The 22,998-nt window shown below is 47.9% G+C and overlaps 1 long non-coding RNA gene across 2 annotated transcripts in view; it reads right to left on the bottom strand.

Moving 5' to 3' along the window:
• Positions 1-9,715: 9,715 nt before the first annotated feature.
• LOC118918869 (uncharacterized) overlaps positions 9,716-22,998 on the bottom strand; it is a 33,736-nt gene continuing 20,453 nt past the window's right edge. The window contains exons 4-6 of one of the 2 annotated variants that reach the window (XR_005027279.2): positions 15,402-15,500; positions 14,990-15,071; positions 9,716-11,232 (exon numbers count right to left, since the gene is read on the bottom strand). This is a non-coding gene — a long non-coding RNA (uncharacterized LOC118918869). The remainder of the gene's footprint in view (positions 11,233-14,989; positions 15,072-15,401; positions 15,501-22,998) is intronic. The other variant, XR_005027281.2, reaches the window with a different exon arrangement.

The raw sequence follows: 22,998 nt of genomic DNA, 5'->3' as shown, positions 1-22,998 counted from the left end.
AGTCCCGCCATCTTCTATAGTCAGCTGTCTGAGCCCAGAGACCACAGCTGCATTCATCCCTGTCTTGCCCTCTGCTTCTGTTCTTCAGTCTGAGGCACCTCTGTGTCCTGTACAGCCAGGGTCGGACTGACCGCTCTGGTGCCCTGACTACCCAGGCAGGCAAGGTGCTCAGCACACCTGAGCCCAGGAAGCTCTGTCAGGAAATCATGTGACCCTTTTCACCTTCTTCCTTACCAGATCCTCCTCAAGTTTCACTGGGAATGAAAGGGAAGGTGGCCCCAACCCAAGCCCTCCTGCAGAGTTAACCCCTGGGAGCCGGAGGATCACTAGGTCCAGCAGGAGAACTGTTTTTAGAGGTTTTTCAAGGCTAAGCCATTCACAGACGATGAGACCATGGCCCAGGGAGGGTGGGTGGCAAATGCAAGGTCACATAGTCAGGACTCTGGGGAGTTGGGGGTATGAGAAGGTAGCTCCATTTCAGGCCTCCAACCTCCTTGTCCCCAGCTCCCAAGAGGTGTGTCTGGAATGTTGCAGGGATCCGAGCCAGAGGGAGTGTCTGCTTCCCAGGCCCTGGGGGTAGGAAGGGCAAACCTCAGGAGGGGAATGTGCTTCAGAGTTTCATTCCAGCTACACTGGTCCTACCTTTGGTGCTCCCACCATGTTGTCCTCCCCAGCACAACCCTGCCTTCTGTCGTACCTTCCTCTCAAACTCTGAATTTGGCCCTGAGCAGTCAGCCCAGGGGGTGGTAGGAGGCCTTCTGGCACAGTGGCTAAGGAGTAGTACAAACCTGGATTCCAGGCCCAGTGTGGTCTTTCTCTAGCTGTGTGACCTTAGAGTGGTCATTTTCTTTCCCTGAATCTCAGTTTCCTTATCTGTGAACTGGGAAATATTGACAGGAGGAGATAATGGAAAATAACTCATGAAAAGGACTTAGCACAGTGACCAGTGGATGGTAAATAGTCAATAAATGTCACCTCATTACTTTTCCTGCAGAATTGCAGGGGCAACGGGTGGAGGAGAGATGCTGAAGGCTGTTTTTTAAAGGTCAGTGAATTCAACATCCTCTTCCGCCTCAGATTCTTTCCACAGATTCTGAATTTCCTGAGAAGGGGGAGGTGGAGTGGTGGTGATGGCTCGCTGTGCCCTGACCTGAGGAGGCTTTTGGGGAGGGATAGAAGGGAGACACAAAATGGGGCCACATGCACAGGTGTAGAGGACAGAGTGTGCGGCCAAGGGGACATGTTGGGTGGAGGGTCAGACTGCGTGAGAAAGGGTAAAGCCTGGCAGGGGCTGGGAGCACTGAGTCAGGCCAGGGGTCGGTAGGGGCATGAGCCAAGCAGCAGCATATGACCCCTCCAGGGGCCAGAGGAAAGCTGCCTACCACCCCACTCATTTTCAGGCTGCCTCCTAACAGCAATTCTGGCTAATAGCAACTTCCAGGAAAAAAAAATCTCTTCATCTGCTTGAGGAAAATCTCTTAATCCATTTTCCAGTGTGAGCTTGGAGGGAGAATCACTATGTGGTGGTGGGGTGGGTAGGCTGATCCCTGGCCTCATCTCTTTCCCTTCTTCCTGAGCCTCATCCTGTCCACAGCTCACTTTGCAGGTGCCCAAGTTTCAGGGTTGAAATCAAACAATCCCTGAAACCCGAGCTTGGTTCCTGTTTCCTTGTGTGCCTCCCTCTGTGTGTATGCACACATGCAAGTGTGTATTTCTCCATGATTCTGGGTGTGCTTGTCTCTCAGTACAGCTGGTTGTGTCTCTGTGGGTCTGTGTCTCAGGCTAACCATGTCTTTGTGTCTCTGTCAGTGCCTGAGTCTTTGTGTCTGCATCTTTCTTTGTGAACTTTTAAGAGAACACCTTGTGTGCCCATCTCTGTCTGTACCTACTAGTGACTATCCTGCCAGCCTGTCCAGCTTATCCTACCCCAGGGCATGTCTCCTCCTTAATTCCTGGTTATGAGCTCCCTCCTTGCTAACTCTTTCCCCTTGATTTTGTTTGTCTGAAAACCTGGGTGGGGCCCCCAAGCTTGGGGAAGCATGGGTGGAGTAGAGTTGGGTGGGGTGGGAAGGAGAGAAGAGGGACTACTCCACCCCTACAGAGACCCCAGAGGCCAGAGATGCCTTTGATAACCTAAGGAAGGGCCTGTGAAGGTTTTAGGTGGGCAGCGATCTGCACCTCCTCATTGGGAGGACAGAGTCTGGCCTGGGGTGGGGTCCCCGAGTTGTGGACCAGGGCATGCTGGCAGTGCAAAGGGAGGAGTGACTGAGGCACAGGGGCCCTCAGGGAGTTTGAAGGGAGCTTACCAAGGAACACAACTGAGTCCTAAGGGGCAGAGGAACCATGTGTCTGGCCAGCACCTGGAGGTGGCCGCCTCAGGGCCCCAGCATCCTCACTCCTGGGGCCTTGGCCTTTGGTGCCAGGTTTATCTGAGGTAAAGGAGAGGCTCCATCTGGTCTGGGCATCTCGACTATCCCAGAGGGGCACCTACCTCTTCCTTCTGTAAAGGGGAACCTGAGGCCCAGTGTCTCACTCATGGTCACAGAGCAGTGCAACAGGGCCTGGACTAGAACCTGGTCTTTTGTCCCCAACCTGCCTCCCCTTGACCTCTTTTTCTCAACAACACTTTACACCATCTCAGGTATCAGGGCTTCGGGCCCCTATCACCTGCGATCCAAGCCAGCCCTTCCCAGCCATGGGACCTCAGGCATGTGGAGGTCTCTATAATTCCCCAGATCCAAGCTCCAGCCTTCTCGAGAGGGCCTTCAGGAAGCTAAAATCAATGGGCTGCATCGCCTGGGCTTCTTTCCCACTGGCTTCTACGTGGGTTTGGTAAGTGGGAGGCACAGTCAGGAAATCAGAGGGCAGAGAGGGTTATGTGGGGTAAGGGAGAAAGGTCAGGTATTCATGCCTTTTAAGGATTTTCACTGTGTTCCAGTAATACTGTTCTTTCCCCTCACCCCCTCTGGCCGAGGGGGGAGTGGCTGCCTGCTGTTAGTCCTCAGGGCATCCCTTGTTGGTCCCTGGGACTTTGTCCCCGCTTTTGTAAAGAGTCTCTTCATAAACCTTTTCCAGGGATGCTCTCCAAGGATAAACTTCCTACTGGATCCCTGATAGATTCTACCTCTCTGCTCTTTAACTTCCCCTTCTGTAAAAATGGGGATAGTACCTACCTCATTAAGTTGCACAAAGTGAGGATTAAGTGAATTAACATAGCACAGAACAATGCTCACTGTAGTAGTAAGTGCCATAGAGTAATATCACTCCTGCTATTATCATGCTTCCTTGTGAGTGACCTGTGTATTGTAGGGAGGGAAAATGTGCAGTCAGGCTTGGAATGAGATGCCTGACTCCCCAAGGCTGTTCTTCCAGCTCCCGGCTATTTGGGAGCTTCGCTGGGGCCTCAGTCAGTCTAGGAGTCTAGTCTCAATCCCTCCAAGTGGAGCCAGTTTTTCTTGGGAAGACAGGTCAGAGGAGATGAAAGCCAGAGCCCCTTTCTTACCTTAGCTCTTTTCCAGAAAACTCAGGCTCCTGAAAAAGGAAGAGGTGGATACCCTACCATTCTGTTGGGATCTGGGGGTCTGAAAAGGGTTGAGAGTGGTTGTGATGATGCATTAGGGATTTAGAGGGTGAATATATATACATAGTGTCAGGGAGAGAGCAATACCAGGGAAGGTGGAGGCAGAAACAAAATATAATCTGGGTTTTCTAACCTTTCAGAGCCTGATTAGGAATCTTTCCTCAGGACTCACTGCCATCCCACTTAGGCAACTCAAGAATGGGACAGAAACCAGGACAAGTATCATGACTTCAGGGGCCTTTTCCAGCTCTGACCAATATACTGGGAGTTTCAGCAGCTTTAGGAGAAGGGTTTGTGTCCCTTGACCCACCCATCCCTGCATATGGCCAAAGTACAAGAGGCCTGGGGGGCTGAGTGGGGGTGCTGTGGAACAGCGGAGCTTGCCAGTGGGATGAGATTATAAGTAGGCTGCAAACCAACTGAGCAGACCTGCCCAGGGTCCCATCCCTTGGCCAGCTTGGTCACACCTTCAGGTCAGAGTGAGACATGATGTGGTATGGGGAAGAGGTGAGTGTGACCTTTTCCTGTCTCCAGTGCTCTCTGGAGTTATAGCCTTAAGCCAGATTCAATCACCTCTACTGGCTCTGCTATCTCTTGCTCTGAGAAATTGTTCTGGTATACTCACAACCATCCTCTAGCCTCTGCCATTTTTTCTGGAAGCCCCTGGGAGGAGTGATTGGCTTTTTCTAGGCTTCCTTGCTGCACTTAGAGCCCAGAAGCCTGGGCTGGGAGAGGCTGGGTGAGGGGAGAGGGGACGCTGGGTGCCCCCACAATCATGGGACATGGTCCAGTGCTCGTCTCCATGGAGACACCCTCATAGCCAAGGAGGCATCTGGCACGTCCTGCAAACCATCCTCATCCTTTGCCTCTCTGCTCAGGTTTGCTGTCAGGGCCTGGCTGGAATCAGGCTGATGGAGGGGAGGAGGTGGCCTCTACTGAGCTGGGGAAGCAGAACACAGGTTCCTGGTCTGAGGGAGCTCTTTTCTGGTAGAAGTAGCTTTTAGCTGGGGGATCCCTAGCTCCATGACAAGAGTGGAGAGGGAAAGGTGACTCCAGCGTGTACACAAAGTCTTCCCTTTATTTGTCTTAAGGTTTATGGCATGAGCCACCTTTGGCCTTTGGAGGTACATATGTGCCGACACACACATGTGAGGGTGTGTCTGCTGTGACTGGTGAAGGATGGGGTAAGGGAGGTGTGCGCATTTACACCCACACTCATTCACTGACACACTCACATGCACACACTCCATACTCAACCCACCTGTGCTCACCCATGCACACTTGTACTCAGTGACTGTCACTCAGATTTGCAAACACACTTGAATAAATTCATGTGCACTCACACACTTCTACATTCATACTTGGCACACACACTTACATACATACACTCCATGTCCTTACACTCACATCACACACACCTTACATCATGCATGCCTGAGCACATGCTGACATCCAATGCACCCCAACTTGAATACACACCTACCCGGCACTCACACTAGAATACACTCTTATCCACGGGTTGCCAGAAGCCATACCTCTACGCAATGACTCTGACAGGCTGGTAGTGTGTAGGTGGTAAACTCAGGGGATAGGGAGATGAGGGTCACGGGGTCAGGATGTGCGGTTGGGAAGCCTTTAAGTTCTGAGGTTATAACCTAGATTTTCAGAGCAAGGGGTCAGGAAGCAAGATATTTAAAGAATGTGACTGAGAGTCCCAGTGTCTAGAAGGAGCACACAGTGGCTGTCAACAAATACTTGCTGAAGAACAGAACAGCAGGATTAACTAAAATTTCCACTTTCCTGCTGGTAGAGCTGCCTGTCCGTCTCACAGAAGTGTAGAATCCTCTGTCACCAGAGTCAGGGCCATCTGACTCTCTGAAGTTAATGGGTCCAAATTCTTACATCATTTTACAGAGCTGGAGGCTGAGTCTCAAGTACAGGTGACTTGCTTGAAGCTCCTGGGTAAGGTAAGGGCCAGTCTAGGTTTGGGTCCTCAGTCTCAGAGTACAGCTTCTAAGGTCAGGGACAGCTGACTGCACAAAGAAGCCACAGAAGACCCAGATCCTTGGGGAAGAACAGAAAGTGCCTGAGCTCTGGGCTGTCCCAGGGATTTGGGCCTTAGGCAGGAAAGAAGGGGACCTGTAGAGGTCCCTTGAGGTATGTAGCATCAGGGAGACCAGTAGAAACTCTGGAGAAGGGCTCCTGGAAGGGTCTCATGTGTAAATAGTACTTCTGGTCTTTCTGCTAGAGAGCTTGGGTTTAATTCATTTAGCTGTTCATTATTTCACCAAATATTTATTGAGTATCTTTTTAATGTCAAGTTGTGGTAGATATCAGGAATACTACGATGAGCAAGATATATACAATATCAGGTAGGATGCATCTGGATGCAAAAAAGAGGAACTCTGACTTGAAGTGGTTTGAGCAACAATGGCAATTCATTCATTCACGTAACTGAAAAATCAGAGGGAAACTTCAGGTGACACTTGATCCAGAAGCCACATCCTTTCCTTTTCTCTTGTCTTCCTTCCATAGTGTTAGCCTCATCCTAAGCCTGGATTCTCCTGTGATTCCAAGACACCTGGCAGTAGCCTCAGACTACATATTTCTTATTAATGTCCATCAGGGACGAGGGAGTATCCTTGTCACAGGTCAGAGGTGCACTCTGACCGAACCAGCTTGGTCATAGGCCCAGCCCAGAGTCATGAGGATGGCCCAAGCTGATTGGATTAGCCCAAGTCACATGTTTCACCTCTGGCCCTAAGAGAGATGTCAGCTCTATCTGAACAAGATTGATTTCCAAATGGAAACTGGGGACTGTTAGGAAATGGGAAACCAAAGTCCACTAAATGGTTCCTGTCTTCATGGAACTCAAAGCCTAAGTAGTGGAGAAGACTACAAATACAATCAATCAAAGGTAATTAAGAATTGGGACATTTCACCAGAACAAAACACCTCTACAGGACTGGCTACATAATTTTCAGGGCCTAATGCAAAATGAAATGCAGAACCCCTTATTCAAAAATTATTTAGAATTTCAAGTCAGAAAACAGTATTAAATCAAACACAGGGCCCTTTTAAGGTTCAGGTCACCTGCCTATAAAGCCAGCCCTGTACCTCTACGTTGAGACTTGAAAAATTAGAAAGAACTAGCCAGGCGGGGTACTCCAGGCAGCGGTAACAGCTCATGTGAAGGCCTAGTGGCAGGAGATCAGGATGGCTTCAGCTTAGAGTGCCGGATGAGAATGGGAAGGTGGGCAAGTAAGGTCAGACAAAATATTTGTCAGGGAAGATCTGGGAAACCAAGGGCTCCTAGGGCTCTTGCTTAGTGACCCCTGTGGGCCCATCCTTCACCAAGCTAGGGAGGCAGGGAAGAACCAGCTGGTGGCCAGACAGAGACCAGATGCACAGTGAACAGATCAGGGAAGTGTGGAGAGACCTGGATGTCAAGTCTTCATGTTAGTAACTGTGCTGAAGGCTGGGGGAGATGGAGGGAGTTTACTTTGCACAAACCTAACATCTTCTAGTTGAATATTAGACATCTCTTTTCTTGGAAATCATTTTGGCTCCTCTGCAGTGGCAATTTCTCATTAGCATCTTTATCCTGTTTAGCGTCCTAGCCTCTGGCCACATGGCTGTTTTTCTTTCCCTGATCCTCGCCTCCTCACTTTCTCCCTCCTAACTGCTTACTATAATCTCAATTTTTTCTTTTTTTTTTTTTGTATTCAGCTGAGCAAAATGCAAGTGGGTCACTAGCACAGGTCCTGAGATTTCCTTTAAGTAGATCTCAGGTTTTACAAACCAGTTTTTCCCCTTCTTTTATAAGGTAATAGCACTATCTCCTGATGGTGACTGCCATTTACATGTCTGTGCCCCAGCCTGAGCTTCACTGAGAAGGAGAATATAGGTCTGGTGGTAAAAGGCAGCCCCTAGTATGTTGCAAGGGGTTCAACAAATATATGTGGGATGAATGGATGGAATTATTCAGACCCCACTTGTAGCCTACCTTCCTTTCAATCTCCTCCCAGGGAATGGTTATAACAAAGCATTAGAAGGCCCAGAAACTTCTAATGGGGTCAGCTGTGGAAGAAGCTCGTTGAATAGACAAAACCCTGGCCAGAACAACCGTGGCAAAGTTATATTCTCTGAGGACAGGTAGAAGAGGGGTTCTAGGTGGACCTCAGATTGGGGTAGATGTGGATCCAGGAGGGAGGAGGCAGAGATGACACTAGGGTTCCACACCTGGGTCCCTTGATGAGCCTGTGCATAGCTGGGAAAGGCACCCAGCCAGCCCCCCTGGCCTTGGCTATGCCTGGAGATCTTATCTGGGGCCTGACTGAGGTATGGTATTGAGTCATGGCACCTGAGGCCTAGGAAACAGTTCCAGTGTTGGAACAGGCCCAGGGAGGGGCTGGGGTGGGTGTGACTAATCTGCCACCAGCACAGACATCATCACCATCTACACTTCCTGTCATCCTTGGGTCACCTTCATGGTCACCACTCATCTCCCTCCCCATCACTCACTTGTCACCCTCACTATCTTCCCTGCATCACAACCACTGCCCTTTTCTTAACCATGCTGTCACTTGACCCAGTTCCCATCACCGTGTTTCCTTCCCCAGCATTGCCAGCATCCCTGCCCCAGTCCCATGCTCAAGGCTGCTGCTCTCTGAATTAACCCTGTCTGCTTTATCAACTGACTCTACTCCCAACCCTGTCACAGGCTAGTTCCATTCCCATCTCCCCTGTCACCTGGACTGGCACCACCTGTCCCTGTCATCCTAGTTATGTTTATCACCACAGCCCTCCCCACCTGTCCCAGTCCCTATCACATCTAAGTCCTCTGTACTGTCACCACCCTTCTCCATCCCCTCTGTTAGTTTACCAGCATTTCCCATCTCTGCCTCCTCCCTGTCATCATTACCAATATCCTCCTTGTTTCCAGCCCCTTATCTAGGTGCCAAGATGGGCTTTCCCCTCTAGTGGAGGCATTCTCAACCTGACTTACCTCTGAGCCTTTGTCCCTGCCTTTCCAGCCTTTGGCCTCTTCTGGGCTTCCCATCCTGGAACAGCCATGGAAATAACCTTTGCTCTGCCCTGGCCAGGGGTGCTTAATTTCGCCCCTGTGTCAGCTGGACCTATTCCCAGGGTACTGAAAGAGTACTGGGAGGAGGTTTTGCCAGGAACCCTGAATCTTCTTGGCCCGCACCTATGACATCTGACAGTTGCTTTCACACAGCCTAGACCTAAAATCTCCATTTATTAAATTGACTATTATTTCCCTTTTTTTTCCTCCGATGTCACTACCTACCCCTATGATACACTTTCATGGCCCCCAGTACCTTGACACATAACACTTAAGATCAACTACTTATTGGTATAATCATGTGTTTAAGGCTGTCTTGCCCACTAGGCAGGACACTCTGGGAGGGTGTAACTATGTCTGTCTCAGTCACTCTCAGGTTCCCAAGTCTAGCACAGTGCCTGGCTTTTGGGAGGGGCTCAATGAATGTCTGTTGAGTGAATAAACAATATTTATTGAGCACTTAATGTCAGGCACCATACTTGGCAATATACACATGTTAACTTGTTCATTCCCTGTTGTATTTTGGCATCCCTTTTTATTTCACTAACTTATGAGCATTTCAAGAGCTTCTTAGCTGACTTGGCACAAGCACTTCTGACAAAATTCAAGCAGAGACGCACATTTCCAGTTACTCATCAGAAAGTGAGGACACTCAGAGAAAGTCAGTTACTCACACAACAAGGAAGAACACTTTCTTGCAATTAGGGCAAAGCAAATTGTAGCTTGTAATGTCACCTCTTGATATCATCTCTCTGCACTCCAAGGGATGTAAAAGAAGATGGGGACTTAAGAGGAAGCAGGGAATGGGGGATACCTGAAGAAGATCCCCTTTTCTGATCTCTGGAGAGCAAAACTTAGATCCTTACCTCACACTATAAAACTGATGGTTTTGAAGAGGTAAATACAAAAATTGTTAAAATAAACCTGGATATTTCTCATACTCTTTTTTTCTAGGTAAATTCTGGGAATTTATCCTTGGGAAAATAATTGGAGATGTAGACAAAGCCTTTGCCCAAAGATCTTCATTGTGATGTTATTCATACCATTGAAACACTGAAATACAAATGCATATTTATGAATGAAAAAATGAAATACAAAATTTTAAAGTTGGAAAGAAACTGAACACCCAATGACAGAAGACAAATTAAATAAAGTATGGTTTGTCTCTATGTTATTAAAATCATGGTTCTGGAGCTGGTAATTATTCTATAATCATGGCAGTAGGTGAAAAGAGCATTATATAAAAGGTGTATACTAGATTGTTTTCAGTCATGTCAACAGAGTACTTAGGAAGATTAAAAGATGAAAAGGAGTGAGAAAATTAATAGGCATTGTGCTGTTTCTGAATTGTGAACAATTTAATTTGTTTTATTTGTGGTTTTCACATATCCTTTGATGGGCATTACTACTTTTATAATAAAAGAAATGCATTTGTAAAAACAACAACAAAGAGGCAAGAGTAATGTTTTATGTGAAAATGTCATTATTTTTTAATCTCATATTCTTTTTGGTTTACTAAGCTATAAATCCTATGAGGCCAGCACCAGGACTGAATGAGAGAATGATAGGTAAAGTGTGATAGAGTTAATTAATTAAATTGCTTTTCAAATTAGTGAAATGTGCTTTTTGGCTGTATCTTGCACTAATTTTCACTTTAATTCCTCAGAATAAACCCTCCCTACACAGAAAGTGTTTTCGGGGCTACCTTGATCTACAAAAATAAAAACTCTCACACGCGTGATGGTACATTTATGAAGCAATGTGAATTTGAGAAATTCTTATAATAAATATGAAAATAAGACCTGATTATACATTAAGCCTGCTCCTCCTTCTGTGTTCCCATCTCAGAGAGGGCCACCACCTCAGCCAGGACCTCAGGAGCCACCACAGGCTTCCTGCCCCTGCATCCCCACAGCCAGTCACTCCCCAGCACCATTGCTCCAGCCCAACCCTTTTCTCCTTCTCTAATGGGACTCCCTTTGTTCAGGCCACCACCAACTCTTGCCTTTATTACTGCAGCTGCCTCCCAACCAGTTTTGCTGCTCCACTCTTCTTCCCACTCCAGATTCGTGCCTTCGAGCTACAGCCACGATGAGCTTTCTAATACACTAGTTACAGCCCTTCAGTGGCTCCTCATCACCCTCAGGAGCCAGGACAAGACAGTTCACTATCTGGCTCAGGCTGACCTCTCTCATGACCTCACTCCCGTCCTACTCCAGCCTCAGAGACTTTCACTGTCAGCATTGTACAGGTTCCTTCTGGGCCTTTGCATGAGTTTTCTCTTCTCCAGGGGAAATGATCCTTTCTGACCCCCAGTTGTTTGCCTGACTAACTCATTCTCATGTTTCAGCTGTTGAAGAGGATGTCCCTTCTTCCCTCACAGCCCGCCCCTGCCTCCCCAGCTTGGTTTGGTGCCCCTCATCTGATTTCGCACAAGCCCCTGTGTTGATTACTTCTGATGTCTGTGCTGCAGCCTCTTGTTTACTCACCAGCTTCCTCTGTGCCTCCAGCGCTGGCATTGTGACCTGCTCTCCACTGCACATCCAGCACCCAGTGCTTGGTAGGGCTGAATGAATGAATGAATGAACGAGTAATGAATATAGTAAGTACCTTTGTAGGAACTGTGAATGCTTCTCAATATGCTCAGAGGTAGACATTCAGAAAAAGATGTCCTAAAAGGACCCACACATTATCCAAAGAATATGGAATTGTCTTATGATCTAAGAAGGAATGTAGATTTGATAGGCAGGAATTTGGAGATTAATATGCTAATTAGGAATAGTGGAATACCCGGGCAGTAGGGGGGGGAGGTACCCTAACTGGGAGAATTTTATTACTGACATTGTTTAGAATTGCTGCTGATGGTGATTACAAAAAGCAGACCGACTTTTGGTTACTTTTATTGTTTTTATGTTCTCTGCTGATGATGCCCCCTATTGCCTGTTCTCAGGGAGGACTGCTTCCATCCCACCCCCATTTAGCAGGCCACTATTAAGGAACCCCAAGTTACTGAGTGAATTGGTCTGTTTTCCTCCTATTAGCACTGAGCTGGGATTGATTTCAGAGTTGCTCAACCTCTTAAAACTCTTCAGGGCAAGGTTGGACTCTGCCAGAGCTGGGACCCACCTGTGAGTCCTCTGGCACCCCTCCAGTTTCTGCAGGGGAACCCTCTGAGTCTCCTTGCTGGTGGCTGTCTACAAGAAAGAGGCATCCAGTGCAGGGATAGGGGCCTGAGCATATGATCCAGCCCCAGATCTAGTCCTATGCCTCTACTAACCCACCCTGAGGCCTTAGGCCAGCTCTCAGTGCTCACACACTCAAGTTCCTCTTGGGGCCTCACTTTTCCCACTCATAAAACTGGGGCATTTGGAGACCTGGGCCCTGGAGTCTTTCATGGAACATCCCAAGTTGGGAAGGCATGTCAGCCATGGGCATGGTAGGAAGTTGCCCCCTGAGGTTCCCTCTTCCTGCTCCTTTCTCTGACCTGAATGAGACATTCTACCATAGGGGACTGGCTGGGTTAGATATGGCCAACAGGACAGAAGGCAAGTCTGGACAGGTGGACAGTGGAGCCTGGGCCCCAGGATGGGGTTTGTGTGTATGTGTTGTGGAGAGGGGGTAGATGAGGGTGGATCCTGGGCAAAGGTCAAGGATGGGAGAGGTGGCTCCAGCAGGCTGGCTGCCCTTGCTGGTGACTTTCTTCAGGACCTGCAGAGACAGAAGCTGGGTTAGGCTAGGTCATGGCTCTGCTGTGGGGTTGGGGAGGGACTCAGGGGTGGAGAAGAGCCCCTGGTGAGGTCACTTGTAGGGTGGGAGCCAAGGTCCTTTTCTGGGAAGGAAAGGCAGTATCATGAAAGCAGGAGGAATTCAGGTTAGAGTACAGGAGGGGCTGATGATGGTGAATCAGGGAGAATGAGGTGCCTCTTAATCTGGGCTACTTCCCACAAGGGAGAGGAAAAGCCATACCACCCAGTCCCTCTATGGGAGAGAGGGCTGTCTTGTTAGAAGGCAGGGAGATGGAAAGGCTGACCTGGGGGACAAGGTAGCCTGCAGTCCTCAGCCAGGGTTTGGGGAATTTGCAACTGGAAAGGAAGCTCTGGGACATCTAAGGCCTGGATTAGGCGCCTGCTAGCCCAGGACCTTAGTTATTCCTTTGTGAAATGAGGAGAATCTCCTTGGTCCTTGCCTACAACAGACAAAGTGTTGCCTGACCTGGTCACCAAAGACCAGTGAGTCTCCCTTATAAGTTCTTTCTAAGTCCTGGGAGTTAAGAGAAGACTCAGCTGAAATCTGGGCTGAGTGGGTAGAGTGGGGGAGGCTGGACCTGCTGGGGGCAGAGTGGTACTGTAGGATGCTTGTAGCTTGGCAAGACACCCCTCCTTGAAAGCCCCTATGACATTCTGAGTCCCCTGAATTAAGCCCCTCTCATCAGACGCCCACTTCTCTAATCCTGTCTTTTTGCTCCAGGGTCCTGGGCAAGGCTCCTCAGCCCTTCCCTGCTCCATTCCTCAAACATTTACCAGTGCTTTCTATCCTCCAGGCATTTTCCAAGCCCTAGGGATTCAGAGGTGAATAAGAGTGTTGGTCCCTGTGCTCATTCCCCACGGAGGGAAAACAGACAACAAAGTAAGTGAGGTAGCTTAGCCTGTACTGGCTGTGAGAGAAGCAGTCATGGCTGTGGGAACCCAGAGAAGGCACCGCATCCAGCTGAGGGGTGGGGGGTGAGCAGGGCAGAGGTAACCTAGACTCTGAATCTGGAAGGGCCAGCTGACATTTGCCAAGGAAGGTGGGGGGATGGCAGAGGCAGAGGCAGAGGTTGAGCTTCTGGAGCCACCACCGCAGGCTCACAAGAGACAAAGGTTAAGTTTGTAGGAATGGTGCACACTGCTTGTCAAACACAGTATTATAAATTAAATTGTACAAATGTATAATTACATAAATTATTTTTAAAACAAAGGTAATAAATTATCCAACGAATCACTCCCTAACGTTAGTACATTTTCTTATTATCTATCTTCTTGAAGTTATATACATCTATTGTATCTTTAAGGTGGAGAAACTATATAATGGTGTGTTGCTGCTCATCTCTTCCCAACTCTTTGTTCAGTGATATCATACTGGGAGTTTGAAACTTGCCCTGGTGACAGTATTTGCATGGTTGAAACTAACATTACAAATCAGAGCTTAATGTATTGTTTTGTTGATTGCATGGACCAGGGGTTGATAGACCGCAGCCTGTGGACCAAGAATGTGAGCTAAGAATGGTTTTATATTTTCTAAGAGTTAGAAAAACAACCAGAAGAAGTATATTTCATGGCATGTGAAAATTATATGAAATTCAAAGTTTAGTGTCCAAAAATAAAGTTGTCTTGGAACACAGCCATGCTCATTTGTTTACTTATTATCTATGGCAGAGCTGAGTAGCTGAACAGAAAGTGCATGCCCTGCAAAGGTTAAAATATTTACTACTTGACCATTTACAAAAAAGAAGTAGACTGGTCTACATAGGACTGGTCTAGACTTAAGAAAGTGGTGGTGAAAATGTTATAATGAAGATTAAACTTAAAAGCTTGTCATGTCTTTAGTCACTACATTGTGAATAGCGCAAAACCTTGAGGAAACATTCTTTCAGTATTTGAAAACTTTCATCCAGTTCAACAAAAAAGGTCTCTTATATCACTGACAAATGAAGTTTCAACATGTCTTCATTCTTTTATTTTTGTCTTACTCTTTAATGTAAATTATGTCAGAACTATGTTAGTCAATGATGTGAATGACTTTTTTTTAAAGTTTTTTAAAATTATCAGATATACATTACAGTGGTTCAACAGTCCCACCTCCCCTCCCCCCAACCCCAGCTCACTCCCCTCCCCTTTGGTAACTACTAGTGACTTCTCAGTGTCTATGAGTCTAATGGTGTTTTGTTCCTTCCGTTTTGCTTTGTTTTTATATTCCACAAACAAGAGAAATCATATGGTATTTGTCTTTCTGATGTGAATGACTTTTTGCAGAATCAGATAGTAATCAAGCACTTGTTCATGGTCTGATGTTGTCAGGTCCTGTATGATTTGCAACTGTCAGTTGGCTACAGATAAAGGTTGGCAAAAATTAAAGAAAGCATTCTATAGAGCAATAGATGCTGTAGAAATATCATCCTGAGAGCCACGGGCAGCCTTGGAAGAATTTCAAGTACAGGAGAGACCCCCTCAGATTTGTGTTTAGATCATGTTGACAGCTGTGTGAAGATTAGTTTGTTAGGAACAGATTATAAAGTACTGAATTAGTGGAGGGAGGGAGAATAGTAGCAAACTCTTAGTACTTACTATAGGCCAGGCACTCTCCTAAGCACTTTGAATGTGTTATGACTCATTTAGTAGGCACCTTCATGAGGTACATAGTATTCTCCTTTTTACAGATGAGGAAAAGGGAGCATAGAGAGATTATAAATAGCTGGCAGAGGTGGGATTTGAACCCCAGGGTCTAGCTTCAGAGGCCACATTCTTAACTACTGTATATTTTCAGACTTAAAAGATGGCAAGTCTTGGAGTGATGTTTCTTAATTTTAATGCATGTACAAGGTTGACCGTGTATTTACCAACATGTCTGCCATATAGTCAGAGCTTGAGGACATTCTTCAGCCCCAACAGAACTTGACTCAGTAATAATGGGGGATGGGAGCCACGGTAGGAGGGGTCTTTATCAGCTTCCTTCACCTGGTGGATGAGAAACACTCACCTGGGCTACTCTTGCCTCCTGATTCTCTGTGTTTGCAGACTGTCCCTTTGTCCTCAGGGAGCTCGCAGTCTCAGGGACAGACTCTTGAGCAGGAATACACTGGAGGGTGAGAGCAATAGGGTACAAAGCCTGTTGGGTCCAGAGTGGGGCTCCTGTCTCAAGAGCATGCAAGCTATACGGAGAAAGAAGTGTGAATCATTATCAACAGGAAGGGCTTCCATGGAGAAGACACAGATAGCAGGCCTGGGGTTTGGACATGGGAGAGGAGAGAGGACGGATCCTGCTGCCCTCCTGGTTTTCTCCTGAGGCATCTGTATTTAATAGCAGAAGTTGATGGTACCCCTTGGGGCACAGTGACTGACAGCTTAGCTGCCCATACAGATACACACGCACACTCACATTTGAAAAAAATGGAGGGGCCTTTCTGTCATGAGTTCTGGAGGTAATGAGTGGGCAGGAAGTAATAAGGGTGGAAGTGGAGGGTTGGGGGTTGCTGGAGACTGGTGGCAGGGCAGGTCTCACTAGGGGTGTTAGTCCCTTGAGGCCACAGCTGTCAGCTTGGGGTTTCCCATCCTGCTGGCTCAGCAGGTCCCACAGGTTGGTGGGTGACTCATCTGTACCTTCAGATGGCCTGGCCCAGGAAGGGGAAGAGGGTATGTAGAATGGAGCACCTGTGTATTCATCCATATGGGGTATATGCTATATTACATGCCTGAGTCTGAGAGGCATGCCCATGTCTACTGCACATAGGTTGGTATGTCCCTGAGCACACAGCCCACATGGGCTGTGCAGAGATGTGGGCCACAGGTGTGGAGGGTGCATGTGGTATGAGGTGGAGGCAGTGTGGGTGAACACACAGCAATTCAGTACATGGGTACAGGTGTCTTCCTGAAAGACAGATGCAGGTTTAGAGCCTGTGGAGCCATTGAGAAGGAGACTTGAGTGGTAGCAGGGGAGAAGGGCTCCCTGGTGACAGATGATCCTCTCTAAGGAGGGCGTGGCTGGATCAGCTGGCAGAGCTGGGCATTCTAAGCCTGTGGTGATGGAAGTGGCCCCCTAAGCTTATCTTTTAGGAGACCACTGCAGGCCAGGGTGGCTCTCCCATCCCAACCCTGGGAGGGCATGCACAACCCCACAAGCCACACAGGAAGGTCAGGAACCGTGACTGTGGTAGGTTGGCATTGAGCTGGAGCTTTCTCTCAATGTCTCTGCAGGTGGAAGGGACATAGGGTCTGAGCAGTGCCTGGTCTGCTGGGATATGAGGAGAGCACATCAGTTCCAGGTTGCCCATGCCCCTGGTTTGTGGGGCGCTGTGTGCGCTGACACATGGTATGCAGGCAGATCCATGCCTGGGTGTGGTGGCCCCTGCCCCAGCACCTGAGGCCTGGTACTACCTTCCCATCATGCTCCATGGTCTGACAGATGGTTGAAGTGGGACAAAGAGCCTGGCTGGGAAGGTTGGGCTCTACTTCAAGCTCTTTCTTAGTGACTTTGGAGAGGCCCCTTTATCTCTCTGGGGCTCAACTTTTCCTTTGTAATAATCCCTGTGGGGCCACCTCACAAGGCTCTTGGGTGACAGATTCTCATGGAGGTGTTTGGAAAGTCAGGAAGGCTTGCTCCTGGGGGCTCTACAAGGGGGACAGCAGCATTCCCCATGCTGTTTGGGTAAAGGACGAGTGTTGGAAGGCAGGTAACAATCTGCAGAGACCTTGATCTGTGCCCTCAAATGGGTGTTCAAACCTCCTGGTGAAGTGAGGTGTTCAGAGTTCTGGGGCTTAGCTTCAAAACAAATTACCATTACATGCCAAGACCTGCCCATGGAGAGGCTGGGAAAATCTGTCCACCCATCCCTGCTCCTCCCAACCCTGCTTGCCAGCAGCGTCCCCCAGACTGATGTTGGGAACTAGCTCATAGCCCTCCTCTTTCATTCACCCTGTCCCTGTCCCCACCCCTAACTTTCATGCTTCCTGAGTTTAGAGTTTTCATTCTGGGGCTGCAGGCTTAGCAAGAGCAAAGAGCATGAAAGTCAACTAAACAAGAAAGGAAGCAGTACAGGTCATGTGGAGAAGAAAACTTGGAAGCTGCAGTGAAGTTGTGTGAACTGGGCTGGATGGAGCCCTGTGCCTCCCCTCAGAGCAGGACCCTGGGGCTAAGGAAGGCCTTGTCAGTACTTGCAGAGTGTTGGAGGAGGGCCTCTTAGGTGGTGCCTCCAGGGAACTCAGGCCAAAGTGATGCCTGGGTTCTTGTTCACGAAGCCAGCCGAAGAATGAGCTTCACAAACACTTAAGGTAGGAGAGCAAGGTACAGGCTTTTATTTAGAGATAAAGTGAAAGGACAGAGCTTCAGGCTCACGCCAGGAGGGGACAAGAGAGTCCATAATGGTGCGTTGTCTAGGGAATTTTATAGGCAGTTGAGGTTTTTTTTCCTAGAACAGGAGAAAAAGCTTAGGGGTGTGGACTTATTAAGTGGTCCTAGGATATTTAGAATTTACTTGATACAAGTAACTTCCTGCTCTGTTGATTTCTCCAGAGGATACCAGCATCTTGGTCTGGGGGCATATGAAACAAGGCCACCTGCTCAGCCTCCACGGTGGGTTGAGGTATTGTTTGCTAAAGAGTAAGTTCAGTGCAATCTTATCTTTAAGGTGGACTCCTTCTTGCCTTTTACTGTGTTATGGCTGGGCTTGCATGCTAAATTAGTTTGCCCAGTTTGCAAAATCGCCTCATCAGATCTGAAGGAGGAAAGACAGCACATAGGCCTGGGCCTTTTAGCATGTTAAAATGAATCTTACACATGATTATAAATGATTAGCATAATAAAAACATGTGCTACTCTTCTTTATCTGGGGTATATTAACTGATCTCACCGAAGAAAGACTCTAGAGCTGAATGTTTAACACAGAGTTTTAGTAGGGGGTTTCCTTGCATGTAGTTACATTGCTCTGACTGCAAATATCCTGCTTTGCTTTTTCCAGAGGGCCTCACCTTACTTCGACTACACCCACGGTCCCTGTGTCAAAAGGAGTCAGGTTAGACCGCCAGGAGGGGCTGCTAGCTTCCAGTCTCATGAATGCTGTAAAAAGGATATGGTGGGGGGTTCAGAGGGACCCCACCTTACCCCACTGAAGCTGCAGGCTGGATTGTCTCAACTGTTGCAGAAAGCAAGTGAGAGGCTAACTGGGGGCCAGGTTGTGGGTGGGAGCAGGCAGGGAGGGAATAAATAATCTTGTACAGGAGTGAAGAACTCCTGGTTCTCTGTTCTTCCCTGGCTGTTTGGCCCAGGGCTCTGGGTCTTGAAGCCATGAATTCACAGGATGCCCAAGACACCCTCACTCCACCCCCAGACACAGTCACCTCCCTGACAACCTATTTCTCTCCCACTCAAGGCAGGAGGAGCTCAGTTCTCTCAACGTACCTTTATTGTGCACCTGCTAGACAATGTGCTATGTAGGCTGGTGCATCCCCAGGAGGTTGCCCCAGACCCTGTCATGCCTGAATCTCCCAGCTGCCTCCTGACTGAGCTGGTGATTGCATGGTGCCCACGGCAGCCCCACCTCCAGACCAGAAACAGCCACCAGGGTGCTAAGCCCAGAGAGCTGAGCAGCCAGGCTGGAACGGGGAGGGCTGGCAGACCAGATATGCCCATCTGGAGTGGCTTGAAATCTGGTGGATGTCCACGGGCTTTGGTCTTGCTGTCTGTGCAATGAGCATAGTTATACTCTGCCCACAGCCCTTCTAGCTTGGCCCCGACATCAAGCAAAAGTCGGTCAGGGCAGAAGAGGTGGGGTGCAGCGTCCCTTTCCCCAAAGAGGCATCTTCTCCACCATACAGAGTACTTACTCTGTACTAGGCATTGTCACACCCTTTACCAACTCAATCTAGCCTCTCAACAACCCCTTGAGGTGAGGATTAGTATTTTATTGTATAGGTGAAGACACCCAATTAAATATCTTGCTCAAAGTCATCCAGTGCCAATTAAGAAGCTGAAGGGAATTCAAGCTCAGTTCTGCCTAGCTTTAAAGCCTGAGCTATGAACTACAGCTCACTACCTGGAGGGGAAGCCCCCTGAGTAGCCGAACCCCAAATCATTCCCAGACTCAAACTAGAGTGGACAGATTTGGGGGTTTAGATGAGGTTGGTTTGGAGGAGGTGAAGCTAGACATGTCCACAGACATATAACAGAGAGGAGGAGAAAGGGATGTTTGCTCATTTGTCCTGGAGCAGTGGGTGAGATCTGGGCTGGTACTAGGACGGGGAGATGACAGCATCTGTGTGGTGGGAGAGGACAGTGGCAAAGTGCATAGCCAACATCTTCACTGGACATGGTAGGTACAGTGCCTGAGAAGATGTTCTCTTTAAGGGCCCACAAAAAAGAGTTAAAAAAATTTTTGTTGATTGAAGAAAATATTTCAATATACATTAATATATTTGGCTTTATACCAGCACAGTTGTACAATATAATTTTTAATTTTTTTAATGGAGGAAGGGGCCCACAAATGCAAAATGCAAGGGCCATGAAGGTTAGAATGCAGCCCTGGGGTGGGAAGGAGACTGCTCAGAGATGGAGCTTGAGGGAGGGAGGCGAGAAGCCACAAAGTCTGCACTGAAGCTGGTAGCACCACTGGGGGTCATCTTCTTCATTCCACATTCCATCCATGTGCGTCCTGTACAGAGATTCATTAGGGCAATCTCAAGCAGGGCTAGTAGCCAGAACACCTGGATTTGACTCACCCTGGACCTTGGGCTGTACCCAGAGCAGAAGAAACTGTCTCTGCCCACCCAGCCCAGTCTGGCCCAGCCTGTATTCCAGGGACTGGTGAGGGTGTGAGAGGACCCTCCACTGACACTGGGAGAGGCCCAGGAACTCGGAAGGCCACACTTTGCCTGGGGCCTCTGTGTTCCATCGAGCCTTCCTGGCTGAGGCTCAGTTCCCGTGGGTGCCTGTGCTTTAGTCCCTGCCCACATGCACCTCCACATAGGTCCTTTGTGCAATCAGTGTGTTCCTGGAAAGCTGTAAATCAAATACCACCTTCCCACAGGCTAGCATGGTCATTTTAAAGCTGCTTTCCTGGTGAAGAGGGGCACCCACCCTGTGAGCATTTCTTCAGAGTCTCTACTCCATTTGTCTTCAGTGGAACGTCTGTCTGTGGAGAGGCCTCAGGATTTGGGCAAAGATGAGGGAGAGGGGAGATATTTCAGGGAGCAGCTGGCCCTGCTCATCAGAGGGAGGCAGGGAGGCAGCCCCACTCAGGGAGACCCAGTGTGAGTGGGGAGTCAGGGCAATCACTTCACACCAGGCTACCAGGCCTACCTCCTTTTTCAGGCTGATCAGGAGAGTGAAGAGAGAGTAGCTTTCCTGTGGAAGCTGAAATGGGCTCCCTGCCCATCCCAAGCCCCCTGTTCCAGGCCCACAGCCCCAGACCAGATCAGATATGGCACGTTTCTGCAGTGAGCTGCCCACTGAGTGGGACTCTGCTGACGCAGGCAGGAAAATATTAACCCAGTGGAATAGGCACATGTTCATATGTGCATGACTTTATATCTGTGTGTGTGTGTGTGTGTGTGTGTAAGAAAGACAGAGACAGAGACAGAGAGAGACAGAGAGTAGCCACAGAGAGGTTTTCACATGTAAGACCAAGCACTGGTACGCATATGCACACACACACCTGCCACTGCACTCATACATATGTTCACATACAAAGACACAAATGCATTGCACACCTCACATGCAAATTCCTTCAGTGTCATTTCCCAACTTCTGTCAATGAGACCTGCCTCCCTCAAGAAGCCTCCCTGACACACTCTAGCTTATACTAGAAAGTGACAGGCCTGAGCTCTATGCCTGGATTCTAAGGTCAAATTAAGCAGCCTGACCTGGACTTTAGAATGGAACAGGCCTGGGTTTGAATTCTGCTCCAGTGACTTACAGGATGTTTACCCTTAGGCAAATGGTGTGACTCCTGACCCCAGATGCCCTAGTCTCTGTTAACTCTGTCTTGGAGGCTCACATATGACTCTGAGAAGAATGAGAGGCTGGTTTAGGGGCAGAGGGATCTGTAATTAGAGATAGTCAGTGCTATAGACCATCCTGGGGGTCTGCCTTTGCCTCCCCCATAGCCTAGCTCCTAGTTCCCAGCTTTTCTAGCTGGGGGTTCCTGGGCTCCTGGGGCAGGGAGCAGAGCCTGACGTGGATGTTTTAGTTCTGGGTGAACAAATTTCTACTTTGCTCTGAATCTCAGTTTCCCTACCTGAAAAATGAGTTTGAAAGGGGGATGCTTACCTGGGTGAGGCTTAAGGGTCTTTCCTTTGTTCCTTGAGGGACCTGCACTGAGCTCCTGTCCCCACTGCTGCCTTGTGCCAGAGCAGCAGCTCCTTCCTTACTGATTGATATACTACAGTCTCCTGAGTTATACAAAGGATTCTATGGCTCAAAAGAGTCTGAAAACCTCCAAGCGTTTGATTGAAACCTCAGCAGTTTGATTGAAAGCAGTTTATGTGGTAAGTTAATCAAATGGCATGTTGGTTGAAACAAATAGCTGAAATGATTAGTTATTTTACACATCAGCACTTTTGGGGGAGTTTGAGGGAAACTCAGAGAAGTTTTAGCATCTTTTGGCACTCTTCTTTGTTCTGATGTTTTAAAACTTCTATTTGCATTTTCATCCTTACTGGGTTTCTGCCAGTTTGTGCCTGCCCCATGACCTTTACAATAGAGAAGAGTTGGATACATTTAAAATTTGAGACATTCTGTGCTGTACAGTCATGTACATGATGGGGAGGTGGATATTGGCATGGAAAGATAGTCTAAATAAATGAGTGAAAAATGTACTTTACAGATTTTATGTAAGTTTCATTTTACTTATTGCTGACAAAGTGGGGAGGGGATGTGTACACATAAAAAGAGGACTACAAAGAAATCCAGCAGCATGCTGGTAGTACTTGTAGTAGTCATGGAGGGAAATGGGTCTTTTAAGGTTCTTTTGGCTTGTTTGTGTTTTAGGTAATAAAAGAAAAGGATCTGAGATTTTTAATTTGCTTTCTATTTTTTAAAAATTTCCACTCTAATGACAGACAATTATATCTGCTCCATTTGGTTGGCTATGTGTTCATAAATATTTAAAATTTTGGTTAGGTTGAACATTGATGTCCTCAATCAGCAGTCCACATTGTAAGATTTTTAGTGTAGTCAATAAGAAATGGGTTATTTTCAACACTTCACTAGCAAAATTAGTGTACTGCATGCAAAATCAGGATAGGAAAACTAAACAATTTCTGAAGGAGAGACTAACTGCTTATAGACACATCAAAGTTTGTAAAAATTGCCCTGTAGCATTCTGATATTACCAATTCATTTTCAACTAATTTATCACTCCCACCAAATTAGTTTTTCACCTAACTGCCTGCTGCTGCTTTCATAAACCTTTTCTTGGACTCTGTCAAAGGTAACTGGGTGGGAGGACCACATATCTTCCATCCCAATTTCACAGATGAGGACACAGAGGCCCAGGGGCAGGCACAGATCCAAGGTATGCAGTGAGCTTGATGCCGAGCTAGGACTCAAATCCAGGTTAGTGTGCAAGGCATCTGGAGGGGTCTTT

This window comes from Manis pentadactyla, chromosome 3 (genome assembly GCF_030020395.1).
Source record: "Manis pentadactyla isolate mManPen7 chromosome 3, mManPen7.hap1, whole genome shotgun sequence".
Lineage (NCBI taxonomy): Eukaryota > Metazoa > Chordata > Mammalia > Pholidota > Manidae > Manis > Manis pentadactyla.
Note: the sequence above shows the minus strand (reverse complement) of the source record. Positions and strands in the feature narration are given on the sequence as shown.